This window comes from Triticum dicoccoides, chromosome 4A (genome assembly GCF_002162155.2).
Source record: "Triticum dicoccoides isolate Atlit2015 ecotype Zavitan chromosome 4A, WEW_v2.0, whole genome shotgun sequence".
NCBI classification, from domain to species: Eukaryota; Viridiplantae; Streptophyta; class Magnoliopsida; order Poales; family Poaceae; genus Triticum; species Triticum dicoccoides.
Genome location: NC_041386.1, coordinates 262,817,388 through 262,833,984, shown reverse-complemented (window position 1 = coordinate 262,833,984; position 16,597 = coordinate 262,817,388). Strand labels below are relative to the sequence as shown.

Below are 16,597 nucleotides of genomic sequence, written 5' to 3'. Positions count from 1 at the left end.
CCCTGACTGTTAGGCTGGATGATAATACGAGGCAAAGTTTTACCCTAGTTCGGACCCTTGCAGTTGAGGAAAAAGCCTACTCCTGGTACTGTATATTAGTGATAGGGGTGTGTACAAAGTACACGTGAATACCCGACGTTGTGCGTGTGTGTATACTATCGACGAACTAGCCCCCAAGCTTCTATAACATACTGGGGGCCTAGGGTTACAAATCATATATAGTCGGCTTATCACCAGTGGGGACAGAGTCCTCCATGACTCTAGTAGCTAGCTTCGTGTTGTATGCCGAGTCCTCCACATGGGTCTTCGTATAACGCATCCCGGTCCAACCTATGTGGCGCAGGATGGAACCGACCCATGAGTCCTCATGTTGACCCACCACAACTAGAAATGATGTGCCCACCACACCACACACGCAATCGACCACTAAGAAAATAAGCATATACAATAGTACAATGTTATACATGAACGTTAATTGCATGGTGCATCCAAAAATATTTGTTCTGCATTGTGAATGTTTATATATTCTCCTAAAATATTAGTCATGGGAAATAGAAACGAAGGGCATATCTCTCCTTGTCTCAACCGGACACCCCCTATTTCTACACCACTTTCACGTACGCACACTAACTATCTCTCGGCCCTCTAAAAGTATGCATGCCCATGACACATTCACGCGTGACGGTCACTGTATTTCAAGCTAAAGCACTATACGGCCACTGGACTTCAGAATATGCTCATTACGGTCACCGTATACATTCTCGTGGTGATCATACGGTATCTAGCTCACGATACGTCTTCGTATTTTCTTGATGACAGTGACGGACATTGCATTTGATGCGTGCTCCGTATTTTGTAGACGACACTTATGGTCATTGTATTTGAAGAAAAAGCACAATACGGTCATTGGACTTCAGAATAAGTTCATCACGGTCACCACATACATTTTGTCATGCGAACCAACATGTGGTTGGATGGTTAGGAGGACAGTGGTTTCTCGAGCCCACCAGGGTTAAAGTCAAGGTGCTCGCATTTATCCTGGGTTAATTTCAGTATTTTTCGGCGATGTGCATTCAGTGGGAGGAGATGTTCCACTCGACTACGAGGCACCTATGGTGACTTCGTAAAATCTCAAGATCATATGTTGGCTCACTCTCTCGAAGGTGCTCATAGGGGTAGGGTCTGCGTGTATGCGCTTATAGCGGTGAGTGCTTGCGCGTATATATGAGCCCTTGCGCCTGTACCGTGTTAAAAAATACATGTCATGATTATACAGTCACTGGCTCACGTGTACAACTCCGTATTTTGTTGATGACACAATCAATTGACCAGTCAAATTTTCCACGTGGCTCAACTAGTGTTGCACCATCGGGGCGCGTAACCGTGGGGCCCACCTGTCAGCCCATATATGAAAGAAACAAATGGTAGTTTGAGTCTGTACTGTGTTAATAAAATACATTTTAGGGTGATCAGACGGTCACTGGCTCACCATACAGCTCCGTAATTTGTTGATGACACGATCAATTGACCAGTCAAACGATCCACATTCAGCAGCGCACATTACCATAGGGCCCACCCATTAGCGCGTATATGAAGGACAGAAATGGTAATAAATTAGTGGTCGGTGGGTACTCAAAGTCGTGAGACCTCTGGTTGGCAGTCGCCAGTGGTGGGGGCGCATTGATTGGGCGGTGGGGTGGGGATCATCGAAGAAAAAGCTTGGTGCAGGGGGGCTAGAGGCATGGCCGGTGGGGCGGCGGACCGGCGGTGGGCCGCGGGCGGCGCGGGCCGGCAGTTCGGCTGGTGGTGGTTGGTGGCTCAGGGGGGTCGAGTTTCATGATAAACTGCAGGCCCTTGATTTCGTATCCAACGGCTGTAAAATCTAATGACCAGAGATGAAAAAGTCAGTCGACTGATGTGTAGCCTCACCCCGCACGTACACATGCATGCACACAAGACACACACGCATGCAGGTGTGCAACACTGACACGTACACATAACGAACACACGCACGCATGCAGGCGTGCAACACTGACACATACACATGCACTCATGAACACACGCACGTACGCACACGTGCATGCGACACTGAAACGTACCCTTGCGCGCACGCAACACTCGCACGCCTGCATGCACACAACATACGACGCAAGACACATGCTCAACCTATACGTGCATGCACCCTTCGGTAAGGACATGGATTGTTATGGGTATTAATCAATCTTATCTTTGATAAGCAGAACATTGATGTTTGCAGCGGTCTTTATGAAGCACAACATATCGAATGGGCTATCAACATAGTAGGCTTATCTACATGAAAAGGATGATGTCACACTCAATGAACAATCATTGGTTTATGAAATGCCCACTTCTGACCGCCCTGACCCACCAAAGGTTCCTCTGTTGTGCGCTGCCTGCTTGGGTCACTGACATGCAGTCCATGTACCCAAAGAGCCCACATGTCAGTGGAAGAACGGTGCGGTATCCTACGTCAGAGTCGAGGGCGCCACTCGCTGCACGCCTGGCTGAACACGCCTCCTTGCCGCATTCAAACGCCTCCATGAAACCCGCTAGTGTGGAAGCCGAGAAACCCACTCTGGACACACGTCCAGCATTAAACACAACGCCGGCCGAGCTCCTCCCGCCCGCCATCTATTTAATCTCCTATTTAAACGAGGCCAAACGCCGGCCAAGAATCGCACACCTCCGTCGCTCCCCTATCTCCTCCTTCACCATTTTGTCCACTTTTACAATGGCTTACGAAGAGTAGTTATTCCACACAAGCCATTTGTCTAGGTTTGTATCTCTCTCACACACACCCACGTAGGTGGGGGACATGCACTAAGAGAAGAGGTGAACGCACGGTGCAGGTACTCCCTTCTCTTTCCCAACCACACCCGCATGGGTACATGGTGGAGCTCATTTCTATATGAAAAGGCAGCCCACGTGGTAATTTGACCGTGTACTGGTTGTCCACTTGGTGGAGGCAGGATCGTCTACCACGGGTGAACAAACAAATTGTGACTTGACGCGTTATGTTAAGAAGAGGCAAACCATGTGGGGCCTACCTTAGAGGCAAGGCTCTATACACTGGAGTACTTTTCATGTGTCCCGTCAACTCGCAGAACGAGGAGAAGCTTGCTTAGTACGCCGTCTCCCCCGCCCACGGGCGCGGTGGCTTGCAGGATGAGGTGAAGCTTGCTTACTAGTAGTAGTACTGTATGCCTTATGCCCGCTCCCCCGCCCACGCGCGCGGTGGCTCGCATGACGAGGAGAAAATTTTACTACTCCCTCCATTTACTCCTCATCCCTACTACCTTGGTTAGAGAGATTATCATATTGTTTGGAATATATATGTCCTTTAGTACTCCCTCCATTTACTTATACAAGGCCACTATAAAAAAATACATTTTGCATCTATACAAGGCCACAAATAGTAATCGAGACAAAAGTTACTACTCCCTCCTTTCTAGTTTATGGCTCAATTTCAAAATCTCTCCAACAAAGGTAGACGATGAGTGGTCGAATTAATTCTGTATCCTAGTTTGCACAAGTAATTAGTACGCTCGTTTTTCTCAAGAAGTTATGTTTACCGAGGCATTAATTAGAACGAATGCATGAATGATCACTAAATTTCCATGAACTTCTACATGCATTGGTGAGTTTTGTATTGACACTGCTTGCATCGGGTGATCTAACGCACCTCGAAACCCAATATGTGATGGTACTACTACTAGTAGTAGAATTGAGACTTATAAAACAGAAAAACGAATATTTGTTAGATGAGCCCTATAAACCCTAGTGGGTACATACTCCGTAAAATTAGATTTTCCCAAAACTAAGTCGCTCAACCCTTATTTGCTTGTTTCCCTTCCTGCCTCCTTGCCTCGAATAGACTATGCCAAACTCCCATGCCTGCCGCGCGGGAAAAGACCCGCCCTCGCCTTTTTTAGTCCGGGTTTGTATCGATGGATCACGCGAAGCAGCAAAAACCCAAGCCGTGTCTTGTACTCCTCCGTCGACGCTTGCTTTCATGAATTCTGTACTTCCTGTCGCCAAAATGTGGGACATATAGCAACCGGGTCGAGGTGTCAAGCACCATATAATAGTGCAGAATAGCAGGGGGACGCACCCCAGTCGTACCGCCCCAGTAGTAGTAGTAATGAGCAATGAGACGTCAAATCACAATGCCGCACCTTCCCAGATGGACGAAGCAACCATTATTTCACACTTCGGTTCGCCATCATCTCGAACCACGTAGTATTGCTTCTGCCTCAAGAGGGACACGCGCATCACCTTGGTACATCATGACATGTGGGACCGCATGATAGGCCATGCTCCCCCGCCGATCGCTCGGTAAAATCACCTCATTTTTACTACTATACTTCCTCCGTATCGGTTTACATGGCATGCAAGTCGTTCTAGGTTGAGAATTTAACTGGCTATATATGTGATGAACTACATCCGCTTAATAATCCAATGATATACTTTTTTGTGACATAGTAACTAATATTTAGTTAGTAAAATGGATGACCTAGAACTACGTGCACGCCCTATAAACCGGGACGCCTAAAAACGAGATGGAGAGTGTAGTTCAGTACGTATCTTTTTAGATCAATATAGTCGGGATTCACCAAGGAGCAAAACCAATTGGTAGGCTACACCTGTCGTGTTGGCGTAGCAACTCAAGCAGGATCAGTCCGCACACGAAATGGCGACACACTTAACAGGACCCCTTTGGCCGACATGTGGCTCATCCACCGTCTTGTTCCACGTGTGATGCACCAAATTATAGTTCAGTGCAGCGGTTGGAATTGGAGGCACCCCGGTCGTAGCGCCGCAGTAGTAGAAATGAGAGATGAGGGGTCAAATCACAAAGCCCCACCTTTCCTGCATTAAGCTGGACGGACGAAGCAACCATCATTTCACTCTAGGGCGCGAGAGCATAAAAAAGAGAAAACCAATGATGCGTGCGGCACCTACCTAGGGCGCCCTAGGGTAGGGGTCTCCACTACAGATCATTTTTTTGAAAGCGCCTCCACTACAAATCGGCTTCTCCCTAATCCTCTTGAAGAAAACCGATGATGCGTGCATCGGTAGGGTTTGTAGGAGTACTACTATGGCGTGCGGGGCCACGTCGTAGTAAACGGGAGAGGGTTTGAGTTTGAGTCAACGCCTTAAATATGGGTGGGCCGTTTCGTTTTAGGGGAACGAGGCGGCATTTTGGGTTCCAGGACCAATGGAGATATAGTACGTACAAAAAATTATGGACGTAGGTTCGATCGAAAGGCAATGATGCATGGGCCCTGCATTTTGATATACCCGGGGCCACGTGAAATTTGCTACTCTACTCAAAACTAGTAAGGTACACATGCATTGAACGCATGAGAATTCGAAACCAAATTATGAATAAATACACACTATAGCATGTAAAGCTTTGAGTCATATATGCATGATGTAGATGTTCGTTTAGTTCTTATAATGCATCTCATTCAAAATCAATTAGTTTTTTAAAAATGTTAAGATTCATGGGGTTGTGCATTGTAAAGCATAAAGTAAAAAACAAATAATGACAGTTCATTTAGAAAAAAAAATCAATTATGATACGGAAGATTCTAGAACAAAGGAGAAGTGCTTGTGTTTTGAGGTTTGTGCATTATGCTTAAGTTCAACCAGAGAGTCTTCTAAATTGTACATGTGGCAGATCTGGTGGAGTGTTGATGATATCCAATGGCCAGTAGTCCTTGGATTTGCCATCTCTGCACTGTCGGATTAGCTTCATCCAGCGACCATCTTTCAAAGTTATTCGCACACTATATAGTTCTTGTGCCATAGTTGCATGTCTTGGAAAAAAGCTACTAATGGATTGTACTAGCTATTTAGGAATAGAAGACGTATACATGGAAGTTGTAGGGAAAGAGATGACATGGAGTATCTCAATTCCTATGAGTAGGGATTGAAAAAGAAATGTCATTTGGTTCACATCATAGGAACTTTTCTATTGAAACTAGAGATGACATGTATCTCAATTCCTATGACGAGGGATTAGAAAATAGATGTAATCTATTATATAATTAAAACAAGAGTCAAACGAGCCACCACGTTCGTCCACATATGCTACTATTTTTTACACCATTTGATTAGAATAACAATAGTTGAGATTTAAAGGTTCTTACGTAACATGTAAAAATATATGTACCAACAATATTGAACTTTCATGTTGTCACGTTACATCATAATAGAAGCATAACGTACGTGGAAAAAAGAAAGGCGTGCATTGACATGAGACCAGGATTGCAATAAGAAATACATGTTGTGCTTTGTGTCATGTCCAAATAGACTGGACACGTGTTTAAGACAATCACAAGCCAAGGAAATATATGTGTCTTTCCACAGATGCGTGCATGCAAATAAGATCTCGGATGCAACACACAGAATCCCACAACCATGGAAAACTAAACACATCTAGCCGGCCAAACTAGCACACACCCAAGAAAGTACAAGCCAGCCTGAACTATGCGACCAAAACACAACCACAAAATTCAAACTCAGTAGATAGTATGCCCAACAAAGATCGAAGCCAGGAAAAACTAAAGTTTCGCATGCAACTTGGTGCCGGCGCCGGACGAAGTCATGCCCAACCTTTGAGCTTCTCAAAAAAAATTTGAAGCGAACCAAATCTTGGCCATGACCAGCACACATCCAATATTGAAGCTAGCCAAATCTGTTGCCCGGCTAAGCACACCATTAATAAAAGAAGATTCTATAGCAGGCAGCGCAACTTTGCTCGATGTCTGACAAAGTCATGTCGAAGCATGCTCGACGCCCGACGAAGCCACAACCAACTGCTCCAATTGACGTCGGAACAAGTGGCGCCAAAGCACTTTTCCCCTGAATCATCAGATTTAGTAATTGTTATTTAGCAATCTTACTTTTTTGCTTGACACTCGACAAAGTCATGCCCAACCATCCTTCTGAGTTACCTGAATCATAAAGGTGCGTAGTTATTATTCTGGATACATTCTTCATAGGAATATTGACTAAGAAAGTTCTAGCCTTCTGGCAGAGAAAACAATGGCATACAAGAAGCGTGGCGACTTCACAACATGGAAGAAAAACTGGAACATTGAAGTGAAACTAATGAGAATGTGGGAATCAAATCTATAGTCGACGAGCTTATGAGCCTCAATATGATCTAGATGGATGAAGGGTTATTCCATAAGATATTTAATTGCAGATTGTTCCATCATTTTAGAACTAAAACAACTTTTGTTTTTCTGTGGAAGTCCTTCCTCTGGACAAAGATTACATTAGTGGTGCCTCTACCCGAAAGAGCATACAGTCAGTAAGTATATTTTTGTTGTGCTTATAGGGAAACACAATTCATGCTAATGTCTGGGAGAATCTGATACACATAGAAATAGAAGATAAATGAGAAATCTATTTATGCATTTGACAATTTGAAAGCTGAAATAATCAGCACAAGGTTATCCACATTACTACTTCGATATTGCTGGCAAAGACATATTACAAGAATGGACCGAGAAAGATAAACAATGCTCAGTTATGTCTATACTTTGTATGCATACCCATTCTTCAAATATTAATTGGACTTCAACCATTGCTGTAAGCATTAAACTTTTCTGCTTATACTCTTTAGGGGTAATAATCCTTACTGTAACCTCCATAATAGTACAAAAGTTCAGCGGTAAGTCAAGTAACGTTACAAGCTCTTCTTTTTAATTAGTAATAATATCTAATATATTTATCATTGTCTAACTATGGTTGTACCTAAAGTGAACCAGTGCCACAAGAATATATACAAATCTAGAATATCTGAAACTCGGGAACTTCTTGACAAGTATGAGATTGCATCCTTTATTACTTATGAACTAATGAATCATATCTAAACGATATTGATTAGTAGCTTATCCAGTGAATCTAAGGACTATTTTATTTACTGAGATAGAGAAAGCATACTTAACATCTACCAACAACAACACCTATTAGATAAAAAAATAATATACTGAGATAGTGTCTGTCAGCACTATCAAAACCATGTCATGTTCTAAATTTTGAAATACATTCAGACATACACTTTTTTGAATTGTATGTTCTGCAATTTTAAAGTTTTGGAATCAAAAATATGCAATATAAATATATAATAAGATTACTTGATAGCATGTGATATTAGCACTATGTCCTTAATATAGAAAAGATTCAATACTTTCTTTATATTTTTATATATACTTTACTACTATTTTTGCTAAGTAACAATTACCTGAACATATATTAGTTCACCATTACCAGCGCGTTCGTCAAAAGGCTGGACATTCAGCACATATACACCTACCAACCAGAGTTCTACATATTACCTATGCTTTGCTTCACAACTTGAATAAATTATGTTTTCCTAATATGTATGATGGAAGAACAATAGGCGGGAACTTACCTTGCTTCATAAGCTTAATAGCAAAACATGATACAAGTTGATCAGCAGGCTCTCCAGTGTTCCATATAAGGCTAGATTTGCCCCGTGTCGCCATTCTGACTACAAAAAAGCTTCCCACATTTAGACTTAGAAGTAAAGAAAATCCACTTACTAAACAAATTACTTCGAAATCAGTAGTCATCCATCAAAATTATTTTCGCACTAGGTTTTTTAACATCTTGAATAGCAAGAAATCACATTGATATAGGACTATCAAAAGTATTCATATCCACATATGCTAAAAGACTCAATCGTTAATCTTAGATCTTAACAATCCAGATTTTAAGGCGCAAGTTTTACATACAAATATTGTTATATACATAGCTCGGCCCGTCACGTACATGTCCAAATGATTCAACATGCCTTCGATTGCCCTCATGTCTTCCTATTATTAAATATGTCTATTTCGCAGCAATGAATAAGAGACAACAATGAATAGGACTCGAACATGCATACCTAATCAAATAAGCAGCACGTCTCATGTAAAAAAAAAAAGGGCAACCTGGTGCATGTAGCTCCCGCTTGCGCAGGGTCCAGGGAAGGGTCCGACCACTTTGGGTCTATAGTACGCAGCCTTTCCCTACATTTCTGTAAGAGGCTGTTTCCAGGACTTGAACCCATGACCTCATGGTCACAAGGCAGCAGCTTTACCACTGCGCCAAGGCTCCCCTTCAAAAGGGCAACCTGGTGCATGTAGCTCCCGCTTGCGCAGGGTCCAGGGAAGGGTCCGACCACTTTGGGTCTATAGTACGCAGCCTTTCCCTACATTTCTGTAAGAGGCTGTTTCCAGGACTTGAACCCATGACCTCATGGTCACAAGGCAGCAGCTTTACCACTGCGCCAAGGCTCATGTAAATATGAAAAATATATTATCATAACTCTAGATGGTGTCGGCCTCCAACATGCATACCCAATCAAACAAGACGCGCACCTCACGTGCTCAGATATCTAAACACACATATGCAAGCAAATTACGGATCTGATTAGAACTCCAACGGTGTCAGCCACAATAACCCATATAAACATCTCCAACCAACAACACATGCTCACGCCCGAAAGAGTAGACGCCATCCAACAACTACATCATGAATACACCATCAAAGAAATTGAAGTCAGGCAATATGACGAGGCAATCACGACATGGAACTCAACAGTTGACACCAAACAAAGCCACGCCCAACTGCTTCACAGGACAAGCAATTTGGCGTCGGACGAAGTCTTACTCAACTATATCTCACGTAAATCACCAAGTTTGGTAATTATTATGTACTTAGTAAGCTCAATCATTATGGATAAAAGTTTCACAGTAACTTCATCCATTGATAACTATTTGTCCATTCCTTCTGAAGCAAAAGATCTGAGTACAAGAAGTTGAGCGACTTATCGACAAGGGGAGAAAATGGGAACATTCAAGTGAAAGTAATGAGAATGGGATTTGATCAATCCTACAACAAATGAGTTTGTCTGCCTAGATATGATCATGAGTTCCTAACAAAGAACAAGTCTATTCTTTATATATTTAGTTGCAAGTTGTTTTATTCTTTCAAACAAAAATTACTAAGTATATTTAATCATTTTCCCAAGTTTACACAATTCATACTACTATCTGGAAGAATTTGATAGAAACTTTCTAATCAAACATCAATGGGCAGACTATTTACGCATTTAGCAATTTTAAAGTTGCAGAATCCACAAAATGCAATATATTTGCATTGGCAAATACTATATAGCAAGATAAGTTGATAACATGTGAATCTTACCATGATGTCCTTAATCTAGAACAATTTGAATACTTCCTTCATATTGTTATAATTTATGGCTATTTTCGCTAAGTAGCATTCATTTCAGATATACCTACAAACCAGAGTTCTAGAAATTACTTACGCTTCACTTCATACTTGAAGAAATTATGTTTTTCCTAATATGTAGAATGATGGAAGCACAATAGACCGGAACATACCTTGCTTCATAAACTTATTAATAGCAAAACATGATAAACGCCGATCGCATGCTCTCTAGTGTTCCACATACGGCTAGATTAGCCTGATGTCGCCATTCTGACTACAAAAAAACTTCCCACATTTAGACCTTGAAGCAAAGCAAATCCATTAACTAATCACATTACTTCCGAATTAGTAGTCACCCACCAAACTTATTTTCACACCAGGTTCCTTAACATCTCAAATAGCATGAAATCACATTGATAAAAGACTATCAAAAGTAGGGCATATTCTAACTTTTTAAAACATTCATGCATCTTCTTTCATCAGTTTATTGTCCTTACTAACAAAAATTATATCTCTCATATGGCCTTTTAAGTTTAGAGAAATCATGAAAAAAATTCTTCAATATCATACACAGCACCGACAATATATGTAAAAAATTCAACCATTGTACGTCAATTAACACATATGAACGAAATTCCAATTAATAAATGAAAGCATTTACAACAATTATGTACTAGGATATTTCCTAGATTATAAGTACACGTACATACTGAATTCTTCATTTTCAAACCAGGTGTCTAAGAAAAATTAAGCTTTAAAATTCTCAAATTCCTTATAAATAAGTTTTACTCTGAAGCTGAATAACTGATTACGTACATATGTACAACCAAGCAAGAGGAGAATTGATAGAATCATGAGAGAATAGGAAGGGATTAATACCTATCTCTTGTCCACAGCCTGGGCTAATAAGAGAACCACCGTGCTGAGCAGTCCGCGGTGTAAGACTTGCCTACATTACCCCATAGATCTCATGGACCATAGCCACGGTGCCATCCATAGTGCCTTTAGATCCAACCATTCTCCGTTGCATGTGTTCGCATGGGAAATTCACAAATTGGTGCAGCCTTCTCCGTAAGCTCCATCAACGCATCCACCCACATCCAGCACCTCAGCTATGACAGCTCGCTGCCGGCCATGACGAGGTTGAGTAGCACGCCACGTTCTCCCTTGCCCTCCCCGTGGCCGCGCCGGTAGACTCGATCCACATGCTAGAGAATAGGCTAGGAATTAGTTTCCTGCTGGTACCAACGACATCTTCCTTCGCCAGCAGCAAATCAGGAGAAATGACGCATTTGGATGAGCCTGGTGGGGATCGAACCAGATGAGAGCTGGTGGAGGTATCGAACGAGATGAGGAGAGAACTGTATGGGCTGTTTTACTTGGAGAAATAAATGTTATGGAGTGTTTTATTTTTAGCAAGATGTTACGGAGAGTTTTTTTAGGGATGTTACGGAGTGGTGGCTTGCATCAAAACAGATGGCCATGTATTGGCTTGGTACATGGGCTATGTAAAAGTGAGTTCAGATTTGTTTTCCCATATATTACATTCCCTGCCCTTCCCCCAAAAAATTACATTCCCTGCCCACATTTTTTTGTAACATTCCCTAATACTTCAACATCAGAAAAAAGATGTCTCATCCTCAAAAAAAAAAAATGTTTGGCCAAAATGCAAACTGAAGGGTATGTATAACTACAAGAAGCTAGAACGATTAGCTATGGTGATGTTGTGAAAGAAAATTTAGAAGAAAGATCAATGCCCAGTCAATTATTTTTTACAAATAGTTTCGGTTGGTTACCACATGTATCATGTGGTAACTCAAATAATATTATAACCGTAATTTCTAAGTATGCATAAATCTTAGTAAAGAATCAGATCAGACGGATGTAAATCTGTAACGTACAAATAAGTGAGTAAAATATGGATGGTTGCCCAAATACACGTAATAGATCAAATATTTTTTGAAATTCACAAAGCATAAAAAATGTTGCAAATGTATCTTAACAAATAGGAATGTATAATTTAAAATAAAATAAATAAATAATTGAAGCAATAAAAATATCAAAACTAAAATATATGGATTGAAAGGAACTTTTCTATTGAATATACACTAATGTTTATTTTCCTTTGAAATTATGGGAGTATAGGAATCCATTCATATGAACCAAGTGGATCTAAAGCTATAGAAATGATATCATGTTTATTTCCTTTGAAATGTGGAGTATATGAATCTATTCCTATGAACCAATTGGCTCTAAAGGAAAAAATCCGATAAAAATCATATCATATAGAGTTCGTATGATATTCCTCCACACCAAAGGATGGTTGAAATTGTTGCAGGTGATACGATGGCCTTTCTTTGTAGACTCCTCCCCCATCTTTATAGTTACCTCTCGAAGATGAATGAAATGATATATACAGGGTATTCTACATCTGCAATTTGGTACATGAAAACTCGGTAAAAGTTTGGCAGGATCAAATTTTCAATAAAGCTATATGCACTACATTTTGGAACGGAGGGATCATACGGCAGTTGCTAACACTCACGTGGAAGATTTGTGTGTAGGAGGAGTGGCTGTTCTGTTAAGTGACACGGAAAAACTGACACTCTTGGATACAGATCTAACGGTTCTTACGGCGTTCGTCAGGAAAAGGCTTGTGGCGAACGTTTGTAGGATAATGATTTACGGACACATGCATTGCATTGATACGTGCCCCCCCTCTCTCTCACGCACACGAACCCTCACGAGTCACGACTCTCCCGAGTCCTCTCGCACCCATCGTCTACCTGCAGGTAGATGTCACACACATATGTGCTCTTCACACCCTACCCTCAGAACTTCTAAAAAACAAAAGACGTCGCGCACATTTCATTTTAGCTCACACGTCACACACTTATACTATTACTCTTGTGGCGAACGTTCTTTGGGCATAGTATATTGTACTCTCATGAAGAGAAGCAGTGCAAGCACGCACTAGTTCTCTCACACCCACTCGCGGGTACACGTAGGAGCGCATTTTTTTGAAGCTTGTACAACAAAATCACTCCACTATATATATAAGCAGGAGCCTTAGCGCTTGCTTTACTAGGGTTCCTCTCATTCACTCTCTCATGCTCTCTAGATCTAAGCAAGACATAGGTGGCCACACTCTCTCTCAACTCACGGCTGGTCACAAATCCGGCCGGACAACCTCGACCGGGGCAAGGGTGTAGGTGCATCGTTCACGCTGTCGTCGGCGACGAGGGAGGAGACCAATGGCTGCCTGCGCGTCCCGATCGGCGGCGTGCCGTTCTCTCCGAGAGAGCGCCGGCTCGGGAGGGCCTCCGACCCCTTCTTCCTCCCTGCGATATTATGGCGAAGATGCGGCCTCCCGATGTCGTCTTTGCCACATGCCGACGACCCTCAGGTATATATTTCTTCGAAACCTGCCTTGCTCTACTGCCCTAGATCCCCACTTGGCTATGTGTGGATCTTTTTCTACTTCCGTCCGTTGTTCCAAAGCCACCTAGACTTTTACTATTATTAGAGGTAAAGCTAGTTCATACAGTCGACTCTAAGAGTTGGTTCAAACAGGGAAGAAAGTGGTAAAGCTGTAGCATGAATCTAGGACTTGGTTCTAAGAGGAAATGGGGGAAAGTAGTAGATACTGGCTACCCAACCGGTCTCTTGATTGAAAAGACGAGGAAAGCATGGTGGATGGCGAAGGGTGGGGGTAAGTGGGCCTATCTCTTGGTTGAAAAAGGAAAGAAAGTGACGGGTGTTGGGGCACAACCCAAATGAGAATGAGCAGGTCTAGATTTCCTGTGCTCACATAGGAAAATGTCACCGAGGAGATAAAAAATGGGACAAATGCAAACATGCTACCTGAGTGTTTGCCACTTCGGCAACCACATCTGCCTCACCACTTTATGCCCCTGCTGTCCATACGCCCATATCGCTACCGTTAATGTAAAATCACATGAAGCATTAAGCAATGCCACCTAATGTCACTATAAGTAATGGTCTAGTGCCGTCGATAAATTGAAGCAATGCCACCACCATTTTATGAAGTGCTTCCGTCTTGCTTTATTTCCCATGAATTGTGTTTTTGTAGTTACACTTAAATCTCACACTGCTAACATTGCTTCATCCCAGTGGAACTGCACAAATTTGATTGCACATTTTTTTGACTGTACACAGTAGGGCAAAAACCCCACTGCAATTTTTATTTAATTAAAAATAGAAACAACAAAGGTTCCACTAACTCTCATGACAGTATGCTACTCTCATGACAGTAATACTAATTCTATTGTTCTACATGTTAATCTAGGGGCAGTGTTGATGTGATGTGATGCTACCTACTTAAGGACACTTTCATACCACCAATTTTGTGCCAACTAAAACACAATAGATGCTGCTATTAATCATACGCCACTGCAAAATATCTTTCACTGTTTAAATAATTGTATTTCGTATTTGCGCAAACAGGGATGTCTGCCCCCATATTGTTTCAGGATGTCTGACTCTGTATCGTTTCTATCCACACAATCAAAAGCACACACCTCACTTTTAGTAGAACTGCGCAAAATGAGATGGCTATCCCTCGTTGTCGTTGTCTAACCACCCGTCTTCCAGGTATTCCTACATTGGTAGTTACTAGGTAGAATGACCAAGGAAATATAAAAGAAGTTGATTCATACGTTTTACTTCCTGATTGCAGTGTAGGGACGAGCGAAAACAACTGCATCCTAGTCAAGAATGCACTTTCTACCAGTTCATCCATGGACCGAGGACTAGCTGGCACGGCTGCACGGTGGTTTTTTGGACAGGTGCGCGGACAAGAGGCATTGTGGTCTGCTTATTTCTGCAAATAGCGGTGCTTAAATTTAGTGGAATGCACAAGACTTTCATCTGGTCAGTTCACTACATGGTTTAGTTCAGCATTCTAGCTAAGAACACAATTATAATTGGTTATTCTGGAATGAGAGAACCTAACCCTGGATGGTGGCAACAAGAAAAAACTAGAGTGAACTCCAGGAAATTTAAGCCTGCTGGGAGGCCCTTTGCTAAGAGAAGCCTTGCTTGTTTTTTCCTGATTTGTAAATGTTCTCACAACTTTGTCTTTTGTTGTGAACTAGTATATGTTTGTTATGTTCTATGAATCATTGAGATGTATAAAATTGCTTAACTTATGCTTTTCAAGTTTTTTATGAAGCCGAGTTTAATGTGAGTGTTCCAAATGAACGCTGGACTAGCATGTGAACATTTGGAATTTACATTGTGGCGTCAGTTAACTGCATGAATCACTGGAACAAGGTACATAGCTGCTTATATGTCAGACAACAGATTGTTGATTGTTAGCTGGTCGATAGCCTAATGTTAAAGCGAGCTGAGCCAATGTGCCGTGTTTTGCACAACTACTTACAAGTCAGGTAGCACCCATAGTGTTTACAAGTACTTATGTATATGTTGGCGCACAGTTCTCGAATGAGTACTCTATTTCATCAAAACACACACTGCTTGTATGATAAACCATGAAAACTTATGTCTTACCATGCCATATTCATGAAAAAACTAGTGAGGACGCATCTGTTTCGACAACAATTACGACGGTTCTCACATGATTCACGGGCACACAAAAGTAGCAGCAGTTCCCATAGACGGATTCAAACAGAGTACTAGCCCAGAGGGCTCGATAACAGGCAAGGTTCGGATAATTAGACACAATCCAAACTACTATTAAACACTAGCTGGGGCAACTATTTCATGCCTCGATCTAATTTGGGCTGGACACAAGACGGACCTTGCCATGAACATCATCGAGGATGTCCGGTAGCAGCTCAATCCTGTGAACCTTCATGAAAACAACCTTGTGGCCTTGCCACTCATAAACTTGTTTGTGGAGGCATGCCATGTCATCTTCCTGCATAAGCTTTAGAAGAACAATATGCCTCACAAACGAAGGAGTAGCGTTGAACTTCTTGTGCTTCAGTACACCCTGGACAACACGCCTGACAACAGTGAGGCTGGAATACAACTCTTGATTGGTATAAGCGCAAATGGCTTCCAGGATCCAACAGCCTAAAAACTCTGTTTTCCCAGTGCGTATATTCAGGTCATCCGCCTAATAGCGAGTGACATGTACAACCACACAATCCTTGTCTACATCAGGGCTCTAATTAAAATAGAAACAAATTTTGAATTACTTTCCAATATAAGAAACACAAGTTATTTAAACCACTATGTATAGCATGACATCGAAGCTAATAAAATTTTGCATTATTCATCACCACATATTTAGATGAAAAACCACAATCGAGATCGGCAAAGAAGAAAATCA

The 16,597-nt window shown here is 41.8% G+C and overlaps 1 long non-coding RNA gene across 2 annotated transcripts; it reads right to left on the bottom strand.

Annotated features, from left to right (window-relative positions):
* Positions 1 to 6,294: 6,294 nt before the first annotated feature.
* LOC119285765 lies at positions 6,295 to 11,644 on the bottom strand. Of its 2 annotated transcripts, XR_005139814.1 has the most exons (5): positions 11,158 to 11,644; positions 10,452 to 10,552; positions 8,453 to 8,551; positions 8,282 to 8,349; positions 6,295 to 6,983 (listed from the first exon to the last, which is right to left on the bottom strand). It is a non-coding gene; the product is annotated as an uncharacterized LOC119285765 (long non-coding RNA). The 2 variants fall into 2 exon arrangements; XR_005139813.1 differs by lacking the exon at positions 8,282 to 8,349.
* Positions 11,645 to 16,597: the final 4,953 nt, after the last annotated feature.